The following is a 14,356-nucleotide window of genomic DNA, read 5'->3' as shown; positions in this document are numbered from 1 at the left end:
GCCCGCGACCACCGCTCGCTCTGTTATCATCATCATCATCATCATCATCATCATCATCATTATCAGCAGCAGCAGCAGCAGCAGCAGCAGCCTGGTTACGCCCACTGCAGGGCAAAGGCCTCTCCCATACTTCTCCAACAACCCCGGTCATGCACTTATTGTGGCCATGCCGTCCCTGCAAACTTCTTCACCTCATCCGTCCACCTAACTTTCTGCTGCCCCCTGCTACGCTTCCCTTCCCTTGGGATCCAGTCCGTAACCCTTAATGACCATCGGTTATCTTCCCACCTCATTACATGTCCTGCCCATGCCCATTTCTGTTTCTTGATTTCAACTAAGATGTCATTAACGCGCGTTTGTTCCCTCACCCAATCTGCTCTTTTCTTATCCCTTAACGTTACACCTATCATTCTTCTTTCCATAGCTCGTTGTGTCGTCCTCAATTTGAGTAGAACCCTTTTCGTAAGCCTCCAGGTTTCTGCCCCGTAGCTGAGTACTGGTAAGACACAGCTATTATATACTTTTCTCTTGAGGGATAACGGCAACCTGCTGTTCATGATTTGGGAATGCCTGCCAAACTCACTCCAGCCCATTCTTATTCTTCTGATTATTTCCGTCTCATGATCCGGATCCGCCGTCACTACCTGCCCTAAGTAGATGTATTCCCTTACGACTTCCAGTGCCTCGCTGCCCATTGTAAATTGCTGTTCTCTCCCGAGACTGTTAAGCATTACTTTAGTTTTCTGCATATTAATTTTTAGACCCACTCTTCTGCTTTGCCTCTCCAGGTCAGTGAGCATGCATTGCAATTGGTCGCCTGAGTTACTAAGCAAGGCAATATCATCAGCGAATCGCAAGTTACTAAGGTATTCTCCATTAACTTTTATCCCCAATTCTTCCCAATCCAGGTCTCTGAATACCTCCTGTAAACACGCTGTGAATAGCATTGGAGATATCGTATCTCCCTGCCTGACGCCTTTCTTTATTGGGATTTTGTTGCTTGCTTTATGGAGGACTACGGTGGCTGTGGAGCCACTATAGATATCTTCCAGTATTTTTACATATGGCTCATCTACACCCTGATTCCGTAATGCCTCCATGACTGCTGAGGTTTCGACTGAATAAAACGCTTTCTCGTAATCAATGAAAGCTATATATAAGGGTTGGTTATATTCTGCACATTTCTCTATCACTTGATTGATAGTGTGAATATGGTCTATTGTTGAGTAGCCTTTACGGAATCCTGCCTTGTCCTTCGGTTGACAGAAGTCTAAGGTTTTCCTGATTCTATTTGCAATTACCTTAGTAAATACTTTGTAGGCAACAGACAGTAAGCTGATCGGTGTATAATTTTTCAAGTATTTGGCGTCCCCTTTCTTATGGATTAGGATTATGTTAGCGTTCTTCCAAGATTCTGGTACGCTTGAGGTCATGAGGCATTGCGTATGCAGGGTGGCCAGTTTCTCTAGAACAATCTGTCCACCATCCTTCAACAAATCTGCTGTTACCTGATCCTCCCCAGCTGCCTTGCCCCTTTGCATATCTCCTAAGGCTTTCTTTACTTCTTCCGGCGTTACCTTCGGGATTTCGAATTCCTCTAGACTACTTTCTCTTCCATTATCGTCGTGGGTGCCACTGGAACTGTATAAATCTCTATAGAACTCCTCAGCCACTTCAACTATCTCATCCATATTAGTAATGATATTGCCGGCATTGTCTCTTAACGCATACATATGATTCTTGCCAATTCCTAGCTTGTTCTTCACTGTTTTTAGGCTTCCTCCATTCCTGAGAGCATGTTCAATTCCATCCATATTATACTTCCTTATGTCATCTGTCTTACGCTTGTTGATTAACTTCGAAAGTTCGGCCAGTTCTATTCTAGCTGTAGGGTTAGATGCTTTCATACATTGGCGTTTCTTGATCAGATCTTTCGTCTCCTGGGATAGTTTGCTGGAATCCTGCCTAACGGAGTTACCACCGACTTCCATTGCACACTCCTTAATGATGCCCACAAGATTGTCATTCATTGCTTCAACACTAAGGTCCTCTTCCTGAGTTAACGCTGAATACCTGTTCTGTAGCTTGATCTGGAATTCCTCTATTTTGCCTCTTACCGCTAACTCATTGATCGGCTTCTTATGTACCAGTTTCTTCCGTTCCCTCCTCAGGTCTAACCTAATTCGAGTTCTTACCATCCTGTGGTCACTGCAGCGCACCTTGCCGAGCACGTCCACATCTTGTATGATGCCAGGGTTAGCGCAGAGTACGACGTCTATTTCATTTCTAGTCTCGCCGTTCGGGCTCCTCCACGTCCACTTTCGGCTATCCCGCTTGCGGAAGAACGTATTCATTATCCTCATATTATTCTGTTCCGCAAACTCTACCAATAACTCTCCCCTGCTATTCCTATTGCCTATGTCATATTCCCCCACTGCCTTGTCTCCAGCCTGCTTCTTGCCTACCTTGGCATTAAAGTCGCCCATTAGTATAGTGTATTTAGTTTTCACTCTACCCACCGCCGATTCCACGTCTTCATAGAAGCTTTCGACTTCCTGGTCATCATGACTGGATGAAGGGGCGTAGAGCTGTACAATCATCATTTTGTACCCCTTATTATGTTTCCCAACAAGACCTGCCACCCTCTCGTTAATGCTATAGAATTCCTGTATGTTACCAGCTACATTCTTAATAACCAGGAATCGGACTCCTAGTTCTCTTCTATCCGCTAAGCCCCGGTAGCACAGGACGTGCCCGCTATTTAGCACTGTATATGCTTCTTTTTGCCTCCTAACTTCACTGAGCCCTATTATATCCCATTTACTGCTCTCTAATTCCTGCAATAGCACTGCTAGACTCGCCTCACTAGATAACGTTCTAGCGGTAAACGTTGCCAGGTTCATATTCCAATGGCGGCCTGTCCGGAGCCAGTGATTCTTAGCAGCCTCTGCTGCGTCGCAGGTCTGACCGCCGGCGTGGTCAGTTGCTTCGCAGCTGCTGGGGACTGAGGGCCGGGATTTGATTGTTGTGTTCATAGGAGGTTGTGGCCAAGTACTGCACCAGGGTGGCCAATCCTGCTCTGGTGAGGGAGTGCGTTACCGGTTCTGGTCACCGGGATCAGGCCACACTCCAGGCCTGTTTGTGCAATTTTTATCAACACGCGGATTTTTTTTTAATCCGGTGGAAAATTGCCGGCACCGGGATTCGAACCACGGACCTCTTGCACGCGAGGCGGGTGTTCTACCTCTACGCCACCGCTGCACCTCTCTCGCTCTGTTATCAACGTGGGTAAACCAGACACGTCGACTCCCAGTGCCCATACCGCGATTTGGGTCTGCGAGGGTTCACCGTGAATGCGCCGCGCCCACCGCAGGGGGACGGCGACATCCTCTTGCCGGCTACTTCGCCGCCACTCAGTGGAGCCCACGACGACCATCCCGTTCGCCATCACCAGGACGCTACCTGTCGCTGCAGCGCCGACCATACACTGGCCCAAGCCGGGGCCGGTCCGTCAGCACATATCCGGAAAAATAAAAGCAGGAAGCGATGGAGGTGCGGTTGCTGTATGGCGAACTGACAAAGATCCACCACCGCCGATGAAGGCGCCGTCACGACTATTTCGACTACATACCCACAAGACGCTCCCATCCGGACGAAGCCCAGAAGAAAAGAATACGCTGAGAAAAGAAGAGGTGACGACGCGACGCTCCAGCCACACCTCAGCACGACGCCACCGTGATCCGACTTCAAGAACCAACTGCCATGCACGACAAAGAACCACATACCTCGACGTGCTTCTCGACAACAACGAAGTCTCCGCGCTTCTGGACAGTGGTGCCGGCTACTCCTTCATCAGTGGTTTATTCGCCGCCAAGTTAAATCGAGTCAAGGCTGAATGGTATGGCCCTCTAATTTGGACCCCCCAGCTGGAGGACACTTCACAACTCCAACTGAAAGCTTCACGGCAAGAATTACGGTTCATGACAGAGCCTACCCTGCGACGTTTATAGTCCTAAAACAGTGCTCGCGAGACATAATTCTCGGCATGTACTCCCTGAACCAACGCGTTGCAATCATTGACTTGAAGTGGAAGTCAATAACGCTATCCGAAGGTCAAGCGATACTGCCGGAGAGTGTTTCTAGTCACCCTGCCTTGAATGTGGTCGAAGATCTAGTCAGTATTCCGTCTCGCTCCAGTATTGTTATTTCCATCGGCACCGAAACACCCACAGACCTAGAAGGCTTCATCGAGGGCTACCGAGGTCTACTGCTCGACCGTGAAATTTGCGTCGCAAGAGGGAAAGCTCAACTTCACGAAGGACAAGGGAAAGTGGGGGTCACAAACTTCGGCCAGGAGTTCAGGCAGATCAACAAGGGCACAACGATCGCAAGCATCGAGGAAATTCTAGAAACCAGCAATGCGTTTGTCCTTTCGGATCCTGCCACATCTACCCGACTGAGTAAACAGCAACAGCTCAAAAGTCTTCTCCGACGATACCAAGACTGCTTTTCGATGTCATCGAGGATTCGACAAATACCAGTTGCAACTCATCGCATACTAATCGAAGAACGCGCTCGACCACTCCACCAGAGCCCTTACTGAGGTATGACACGAGAACGTGAAGCTATAAGACAAGTTCGCGAAAAGCTGCGTGACGCCATCATTCTAGCCGTCGAAAAGCCCGTCGGCCCCTCCTGTTGTCTTGGTGAAGAAAAAAGAACGGAACCGTACGTTTCTGCGTGCATTATCACCTTATTTGGGCCTGCAGTATTGAATAAATAAATAAATAAATAAATAAATAAATAAAGTAAATAAATGAAGAAGGAGGTATACCCTCTCCTAGGGATAGACGAGGCATTGGATTAGCTCTGCAACGCTAAAGACTTCTCATCAATTGATCTCAAGTCTGGCTATTGGAAAATATATGTCGACGAGAGAGATCGCGAGAACATCGCCTTCATCACGCCAGACTGCCTCTGTGAGTTCAAGGCCATGCCATTTGGACTTGGCTCGGCGCCTGCAACGTTCCAGTGCGTGATGAACAGGGTGTTAGCAGGATTGAAGTAGCCGACCTGTCTTGTTTATTTTGATGAAGTCAGCACCTTTGCAGGAAATTTCAATGATCGCCTTAGGAGGCTTGCGACAGTTCTAGAGGCCATCGAGCCATCAGGGCTCATTCTCAAGCCGGAAAAGCGCCGCTTCACTTACGATGAGTTTTTGTTCCTAGGCCTCATCATCAGCAAATATGGAGTCCGCCCCGACCCTCAGAAGACAGCTGCTATTACAAAGTTCCAGAGCTCATCGACAAGAAGGCAGTGCGTAGATTCCTAGGAAAACCTGTTTTTACGTTTGAATAAAGCCATTCGACATTCAATTCTCAAGCTGGCAAAACCTGTATTCCTTGCCTCCGCTAAACCGAGCTCCCAACGTATATATAAGTGTTGGTAACGCTCTTCCGTTATTAGGCCATTGAAAGTGCTGTTGTATTGGCTTCGGTTTCATAAATTGTAAGTGCGCCCTATCTATGTGCAGCATCTCTCTGTCTCTATAGTTTGCTAGAATAAGGGACATTTTCATAAACGAATCGCTCCCATCGTCGACACATTTGTTTAGCTAGAGCACCCGCTTTTGAAGTGGAACATTAAAATATTTATACAAGTATATTTTTAAAAATAATGAAAAAGTTCTCGTGCATAAACACAACAAGGATTGTAGGATGCTACAAGGAATAATATGCCTAATGTGCGGCATACCGGGCACCTTGGCGCACGTGATCTCTGAGTGCCCATGACATCTAGACAAAAACGGTTCACCCTCATCAAAAGAGTGTAATCATCACCTCATCAAAACATGGCATGCCAAGCTCGTGCCCGAGGACCTGAAACAACACCGACGCCTCGTCGCCATGGCGAAGGAGGCAGCGAAAGCCAGAGAGTTCCTGGAATGAGAAAGCCTCTCTTCTAGAGTAGAACGCGGGTTCGCACTCGCATATTGTTTCATTGAAAAATAAACGTGTTTTCCACCTCCTCCTCATTCCCCTTGAATATATGACGTCATTATTCACGAAGAACCATAACCTTTCCTTTTATTTCGATATCAATTATATGGATACTCAGGGGAAATTCTGGCGTCGGCGTCGCCGTCACCGTTACATATAGAGTCCAAGGGCGATAAGTTTGTCGCCAACAACGTATGCTCTATGTCCGAGAGAAAGCTTGCGAGCGTGAGCTGGCGATGGGTGAGATATGTTCATGTCTGCTTGTGCGTGCGCGACACCATCCTGTACACATTCGTTGGTATGCTTACGTTTACAAGGTTACAGAGCAAAAAAAAAAGCTGACATCCTTACTTCGTACAGAAGTCCATTAATTTGATATCGCAATCGATCATTCACCTTGCGGGCGATACTGCGACTTATTGAATAACTGTGTCAAGTTCGATGTAGGTAAGAAAGTTGTCGTAATAGAAGGATAGCATGAGAGAAGAGAATCAAACAGCTCCGAATGTTTCTGTTAGTATATGCGCTATGCTTCAGCATGCGATATGCAGTGTCACTCAAACTACACGGCCTTTTATAGTTTTCTTATTATTGTCTTTGTGGACAAGTAGCGTAAGTTTTAGTGTTTTTCATTTGTTGTTTACGGAATCACTATTTTTTTCTTTCTTAGCTTGACTGCAACGTCATAATTGTTACATGGCTAAATGGAGCACGTATGCCTGATTACGCCGCCGCGGCTTCAAACAGCCCCATGCCCGGTGTCTTGCTTTCAATGGTACTTCAAGACATGGTTGCGACATCTGCTGGCAAGTTGGAAGCAAAGGATATACACGTTATAGGATTCAGCTTGGGCGCACAGGCTGCCGGCTTTTGCGGTCGCCATTTCTACAATGCCACCAAATATAAACTTGGACGCATAACAGGTAAATATTTATAGATAACAATAATATCTATAAGTGATACCACGTATAATGTGTTACACCTACAAAAACATTGTGAGTCTCTAGCGTTCGGCAGGGGTATCATAGAATGATTATGTACTGAGGGACACAGGCTGCAAGGTGGAATGATGTCGTAGTTGGCCTAAGCAAAGCACATTTGCGCTACCATCCGAGCGTCACTGTTGACTCCTTTAATTGGAATAAATGCGTGCAATGTTCCTAACCAGTTAACTGGAGCATGGTTGTGTACTTTTCCTGCAACGCTCCTCAGTAGTCATCCCCGTCTACATCTGTTTACTGCTGGATAAAATTATCCTGTATCAACGGCGTTTCTTGTGTAATCTATTCTAACTTGCTTTACACTAAGCACAGACGTTTCCTAAAACCATATGCAGCTGCCGAAAGGAAATGTCACGCCATTAGTTTCTTTAAGATATCTTTACAGTGAGATAATATGGGTCTCTGTACTCTATTCCATAGTTAAGAATGGTTTTTTGGATTAAAGAATCCGCTGAGCATGGATTTTTCGGCGACTCTGTCTTCTAGAGCTTTGACTATGGGGCCGTCGAAGAGCACATCACCATCGGTGATTCGTGGTCTTACATAGCAATTATTCGTTGCGCCGGATAACGACCGCGTCGCGCTGCGCGCTGCTCGTAGGTTGCGTCGTCAGGTCTTTTTTAGACGGCATTTCCCTGGCTTTGAGCCTTCCTCTGGATGTCAATGTGCCGCTGCGCCTTCGTCACTGCTTTGTCACTTGTTTTGCGGGAGTGGATGTCCTACGGCTATTAAGGAACAGGAACCATGCCGAGCTTCCATCAGTTGCAGATTGGAGATTACCGTCTGAGGGCTAATGGGCCCGCAATGGGTAGGGCCAGTGCACATTCAATGTTTCGGCCAGAGTTGGCGTACTTACGAAGGTGGGAAGGTAATCGATAAATGCACTGAGGTTCTGCGTGGAATTAGGAGGTGTGACATGGTCGTTCGCCTTCCTGTAGATATGACTTGTCGACTGCAAAGCCTCGTCTTCCTATCTAGAGATAGGGGCACCGTTGATACTGGTGGCCAACTTGCCTGCAGCGATAGCAGAGCACGCGATTTAAGCGGGTGCTTCATACGCTTGTCTTCTTTCGGCTTTGCGCCAGCCAGACAACGATTACGCTTCATGATCGAAAGTATGCGTATCGATAGGCAACAATTGTGATAGAATTTTGAGGGGTCTCAAGGCATGGCGCTCCTATTATGAATACTTCATGTGGCCGTGCTGCGCAAACGCAAAAATACTGTAACACCTTTATAAATGTTACAATGTCAAACAATAAGCCAGTGGAGAATCAAGCATTGTCCTGTCGACCTACTTTGAGTCCGCGTCTTAGGTGTGCTTCAATCTTCAATATGAACTTAGTAAGGGTCGTAAGCCGCTGAAAAATAGTCAGAGCAAAATGCTAAACAATGTATGCACTTAAATATTATCTGATATAGTGCGTGTCATGTTCTGTAAGATGTTATGTTCTGTATGTTCCGTATGATGGGCGACTTCAGTGCCAGGGTAGGCAAGAAGGTGACTGGTTACAAGTGAGTCAAAGAATATTGCATAGGCTATAGGAATAGCAGGGGAGAGTTATTAGCAGACTTTGCAGAACAGAATATTATGCGGATAATGAATACCTTCTTCCGAAAGCGGGAAATCCGAAAGTAGACGTGGAGGAGCCCGAATGGCGAGACTAGAAATGAAATAGACTTCTACTCTGCGCTAAACCTGGCATCATACAAGATGTGGACATGCTCGGAAAGCTGTGCTGCAGGGGACTATAGAATGGTAAGAATTCGAATTAGCCTATACATGAGGACGGAACGGAAGAAACTGGCACATAAGAAGCCGATCGATGAGTTAGCGGTGAGAGGGAAAATAGAGGAAATCTAGATCATGCTACAGAGCAGGTATTCGGCTTTAAGTCAGGAGGAGGGCCTTAATGTTGAAGCCATGAAAGAAAATCTTAAGGGCACCATAAAGGAATGTGCCATAGAAGTTGGTGGAAAAAACAATTATCGGGTTTTACGTGCCAAAACCACTTTCTGATTATGAGGCACGCCGTAGTGGAGGACTCCAGAAATTTTGACCACCTGGGGTTCTTTAACGTGCACCTAAATCTAAGTACACGGATGTTTTCACATTTCGGCCCCATCGAAATGTGGCCGCTGCGGCCGGGATTCGAACCCGCAAACTCGTGCTCAGCAGCCCAATATCATAGCCACTGAGCAACCAGGGCGGGTGTGTTGGCGGTAACTCCGTTATACAAGATACAACCAAGCTATCGCAGGAGACGAAATATCTGATCAAGAAGCGCCAATGTAAGAAATCCTCTAACCCTACAGGTAGAATAGAACTGGCAGAACTTTCCAAGATCATCAACAAACGTAACACAGGTGACATAAAGAAGTATAATATGGATAGAATCGAACATGCTCTGAGGAACTTAAGAAGCCTAAAAGCACTGAAGAAGAAACTAGGAATTAGCAAGAATCAAGTGTATGCATTAAAAGACAAAGCCGGCAATATCATTACTAATATGAATGAGATAGTTCAAGTGACTGAGGAGTTCTATGGAGATTTATACAGCAGTAGTAGCACCCGCGACGATAAAGGAAGAGAGAATAGTCTAGAGGAATTTGAAATCTTACAAGTAACGCCGGAAGAAGAGAAGAAAGCCTTGGGAGCTATGCATATGGGAAAGGCAGCTGATGAGGATCAGGCAACCGCAGATTTGTTGAAAGATGGCGGGCAGATTGCTCTAGAAAAACTGGCCACTCTCTATACGCAATCCCTCATGAATCTTGGAAGAACGCTAACATAATCCTAATCCCTAAAAAGGGGACCCCAAAGACTTGATAAATTATAGACCGGTCAGCTTACTGTCCGTTGCCTACAAACTGTTTACTAAGGTAATCGCACATAGAATCAGGAACACCTCAGTCTTCTGTCAAGCAAAGGACCACGCAGGATTCCATAAAGCCTACTCAAAAATAGACCATATTCGCACTATGAATCAGGTGATAGAGAAATGTGCGGAATATAACCACTCCTTATATATAGCTTTCATTGATTACGAGAAATCGTTCGATTCTGTCGAAACCTCAGCAGTCAACGAGACATTACGGAATCAGGGTGTAGACGAGCCGTATGTAAAAATACTGAAAGATATATATAGCGGCTCCACAGCCACCGTAGTCCTCCATGAAAAAAGCAACAAAATCCCAATAAAGAAAGGCGTCAGGCAGGGAGATACGATCTCTCCAATGCTATTCGCAGCGTGTTTACAGGAGGTATTCGGAGCATTGGAAAGAATCGGGGATAAGACTTAATGGAGAGTACCTTAGTAACTTGCGTTCGCTGATAATATTGCCTTGCTTAGTAACTCAAGGGACCAATTGCAATGCATGCTCACTGACCTGGGGAGGCAAAGCAGCAGAGTGGGTCTAAAGATTAATCTGCAGAAAACTAAAGTAATATTTAACAGTCTTGGAAGAGAACAGCGGTTTACGATAGGTAGTGAGGCACTGGAAGTGGTAAGGGAATACATCTACTCAGGACAGGTAGTGACTACAGATTCGGATCATGAGACTGAAATAATCAGAAGAATAAGAATGGGCTGGGGTACGTTTGGCAGGCATTCTGAGCCTGGTTACGCCAACTGCAGGGCAAAGGCCTTTCTTATACTTCTCCAACTACCCGGGTCATGTACTAGTTGTGACCATGTTGTCCCTGGAAATTTCTTAATATCTTCCGCCCACTTAACTTTCTACCGGCCCCTGCTACGCTTGTCTTCCCTTGGAATCCAGTCCGTAACACTTAATGGCCATCGGTTATCTTCCCGCCTCATTACATGTCCTGCCGATGCCCATTTCTTTTTCTTGATTTCCACTAAAATGTCATTAATTCGCGTTTGTTCCCTCACACAATCTGCTCTTTTCTTATCCGTTAACGTTACACCCATCATTCTTGTTTCCATAGCTCGTTGCGTCGTCCTCAATTTAAGCAGAACCCTTTGCGTAAGCCTCCAGGTTTGTGCCCCATACGTGAGTACTGGTAAGGCACAGCTGTTATAAACTTTTTCTTGAGGGATAGCGGCAAGCTGTTGTTAATGATTTGAGAATGCCTGCCAAACGCACACCAGTCCATTCTTATTCTTATACTTATTTCAGTTTCATGATCCGCATCCTTAGGCCTACCTGCCTTAAATACCTTCCCTTGCCATTTCCGGTGCCTCGCTACCTATCGTAAACTGCTGTTCTCTTCAGACACTGTTAAACATTACTTTAGATTTCTGCAGAATCATTTTCAGACCCACCCTTCTGCTTTGCCTCACCAGGTCATGGAGCATGCATTGCAATTAGTCTCCTGAGTTACTAAGGAAGGTAATATCATCAGCGAATCGCAAATTGCTAAGGTATTCTCCATCAACTTTTATCCCCAATTCCTTCCCCTCCTGGTTTCTGAATACCTCCTGTAAACATGTTGTGAATATCATTGGCAAGATCGTATCTCCCTGTCTGAGACCTTCCTTTATTGGGATTTTGTTGCTTTTGTAATGAAGAAGAAGAGCACAAGAACAAGGCCAGCCAGATCGTCTCTTCCATGCCTGCTTTGCAACCAATGGGCCAGCCAGATCGCCAGTGCTTGGCAGGAGTGTGAGGCATTCCGGCAACCAGCTGTTCCTGCTCTGCGTCACCTGCCTCTTCGGTTACGAAGAGACGTTACCCTCGGAACTGTTCAGTGCACCCATTACAATTGGTGGAGGTGCGGGGTACTCAAGAACATCTACACTCTGGAACTCCGGTCTCGGACTCTGCCTCCCATCATGCCTGACTCTCCCCAGCCGACGTCGCCGCCACCCCCCGTTGCCTGCTCTGGCGCTCTCCCGCAACGCCATCCAGCGGTTTTCAGCGGTACGGATGACCAGGACGTCAATGACTGGATGGCTACGTACGAACGGGTGAGCTTGCACAATCGATGTGATGATACCGCCAAGTTAAATGCCGTCATATTCTACCTTGCGGGAGTGGCTCACCTGTGGTTTAAAAATCAGGAAGCCGACTTTCAGTCCTGGTCCGCGTTCAAGACCAGTTTCGCTGCAGTTTTCGGTCGCCCTGCCGTCCACAAGTTCCGTGCCGAGCAGCGGTTACGAGAGCGAGCGCAACAACCCGGTGAAACATTCCCCTGTTATATTGAAGAGGTTCTCGACCTATGCAAACGTGTGGATGCGTCTATGCCCGAAAATGACAAATTGAAGCACATTTTGAAGGGCATCGCCGATGATGATAGAGCCCGCGCACCGTAGCAGAGCTCATAAACTTGTGCCAAAGCCACGACGAGTTGAGAAGGCAGCGCGAGTTGACTAGGCGCACCTCAGTGGCTGACGAGGCCCTCTCTTTCATGACAGCTTTCTCTGATCGTTCCTCCTTGCTCACACAAATCCAAGCTTTCGCGCGGGAGGAAGTTGCACGTCAGCTTTCTCTGCTACTCATTGCTGAGCTACAGCAGCGGCTGCCGCAACAGCCTCCTACACAGCTTGCTCCTACGCTCCGGCGGGTTATTGAAGACCAAGTTGCTGAGGCTCTACCAATGCTGCATCAGCAGTACCCTGCCGCCGCGCCCCTTACTTACGCATCCGTCGCCGCGCAGCCCCCTCATCAACCACTGGTTGCACTACATCCTGGGCCGCCAGCACCCGTTCATAGACTCGTTCATCGGCGTGCTCCTGCCTTTACTAATCCTTGGCGCAAGCAAGACAACAGGCCCATATTTTATGCCTTCGGTATTCCCGGCCACGTTGCACGACTCTGCCGCCGCCGCATGCTGCACTCTGATGAGTTTGTGCAGTCGCCTGCCTGCGGCAACGTGCAGCCTTTCCACGACACTTATTTTAGTCGGCAGTCGAACAGGCCACCAGCCGAGCGCCCGGTCCTTACACGTCGTTCACCTTCCCCGCGTCACCGCTCGTTGTCCGCCATGCGTCGGCGCCCTTCACCCACGCAATAGGATAACTAAGCGCCGCAGTTCAGGAGGCAAGAACTGCGTCGTCACCGATCTGTACAAGTCCTCCATTGTCGCCTTCTAACGTAGTCGACCTTACAGTTGACGGCGTCCCTACCGTTGCGCTAATTGATACTGGAGCAGCCGTGTCTGTTCTAAACGAACGCCTCTCTCGCGCTTTACGAAAAATTACGACGCCACTTTCTGGGTTTTCTCTTCGCACAGCAACCCCCAGCCAGTTCTGACTTCAGCAGCATGCACAGATAGAGTTGGTATTCAGGGCATTCTTTATATTGTGGAGCTTGTGGTTCTCCATTCCTGTTCTCACCACGTGATACTTGGGTGGGACTTTCTATCGCGAAATAACGCCATCATCAATTGTGCACGCGCTGAAGTCGAATTATTGCCTCTGTGTAACGTGCCCCTCGTCGGCGCCACTTCTCTTCCCGCTAAGCTAGTTCTTCGAGAAGTCATCGCCATACCGCCGTACTCGTCTGCCGCTGTTGCCGTCTTCTGTGGCGCTGTCTCTGAAGGCACTGTCCTCTTCACTCTTTCAGAACTCTTCATGACCCGAAAAGACGTTCCCCTGCCTTGCCCCGCGCTTGACATTACAGCCGGTTTCAGCGCCATCGTTGTCTGCAATCCGCTTCCTACATTCCTGATGGCTATTCGCGGCGAAGCACTTGGCCATGTTCAGCCTATTGATGACATGTTTACAACCGACGTGCCGGATGCTTCGTATGCAGAGCTCATCGACTTCTGTGCACTTTCCACTTCTGCTCCGCCATCACCTAACTTATTCACACCTTTCATTGCCGATGACCTTACTTCCGAGCTGCGCTCCCAGCTTCTTCACCTGCTTGCCCAGTTCCGCTCTTGTTTTGATGTCGCTCAGCCTACTCTGGGTCGCTCGTCAACCGTCAGCCACCACATCGACACTGGCTCCAACGCGCCATTGCGGCAGTGCCCGTACCGCGTATCCGCCAACGAGCGTCAGGTGATCAGTGAGCATGTGGACGACATGCTTCAGCGCGGCATCATTCGACCTTCCAATAGACCGTGGGCATCACCGGTGGTTCTCGTCACAAAAAAAGATGGTTCGAATCGGTTCTGCGTCAATTATCGCCGTCTCAATAAGATACCGCGCAAAGACATCTACCCTCTACCGCGCATTGACGACGCTCTGGATAGCTTGCAAGGCGCTAAATTCTGCTCTTCGTCGGATACGCTCGGGCTACTAGCAGGTCCCGATGTCAGCAGTTGATCGCCTTAAAACTGCATTTATTAAGCCAGATGGTTTACACGCATTTATTGTGTTGCCATTTTGCCTGTGCAATGCGCCTGCTACCTTTGAATGAATGATGGACAATATCTTGCGCGGC

The 14,356-nt window shown here is 47.7% G+C and overlaps 1 protein-coding gene across 1 annotated transcript in view; it reads right to left on the bottom strand.

Moving 5' to 3' along the window:
- The window catches only part of Polr2B (RNA polymerase II subunit RpII140), a 179,240-nt gene extending 170,982 nt beyond the window's left edge, over positions 1 to 8,258 (bottom strand). The window contains exon 1 of the mRNA XM_075699122.1: positions 8,248 to 8,258. The gene's annotated coding sequence lies outside the window, so the exon portion shown is untranslated. The remainder of the gene's footprint in view (positions 1 to 8,247) is intronic.
- Between the last annotated feature and the right edge of the window lie 6,098 nt (positions 8,259 to 14,356).

Source organism: Dermacentor variabilis, chromosome 7 (genome assembly GCF_050947875.1).
Source record: "Dermacentor variabilis isolate Ectoservices chromosome 7, ASM5094787v1, whole genome shotgun sequence".
Taxonomy (NCBI): domain Eukaryota; kingdom Metazoa; phylum Arthropoda; class Arachnida; order Ixodida; family Ixodidae; genus Dermacentor; species Dermacentor variabilis.
Note: the sequence above shows the minus strand (reverse complement) of the source record. Positions and strands in the feature narration are given on the sequence as shown.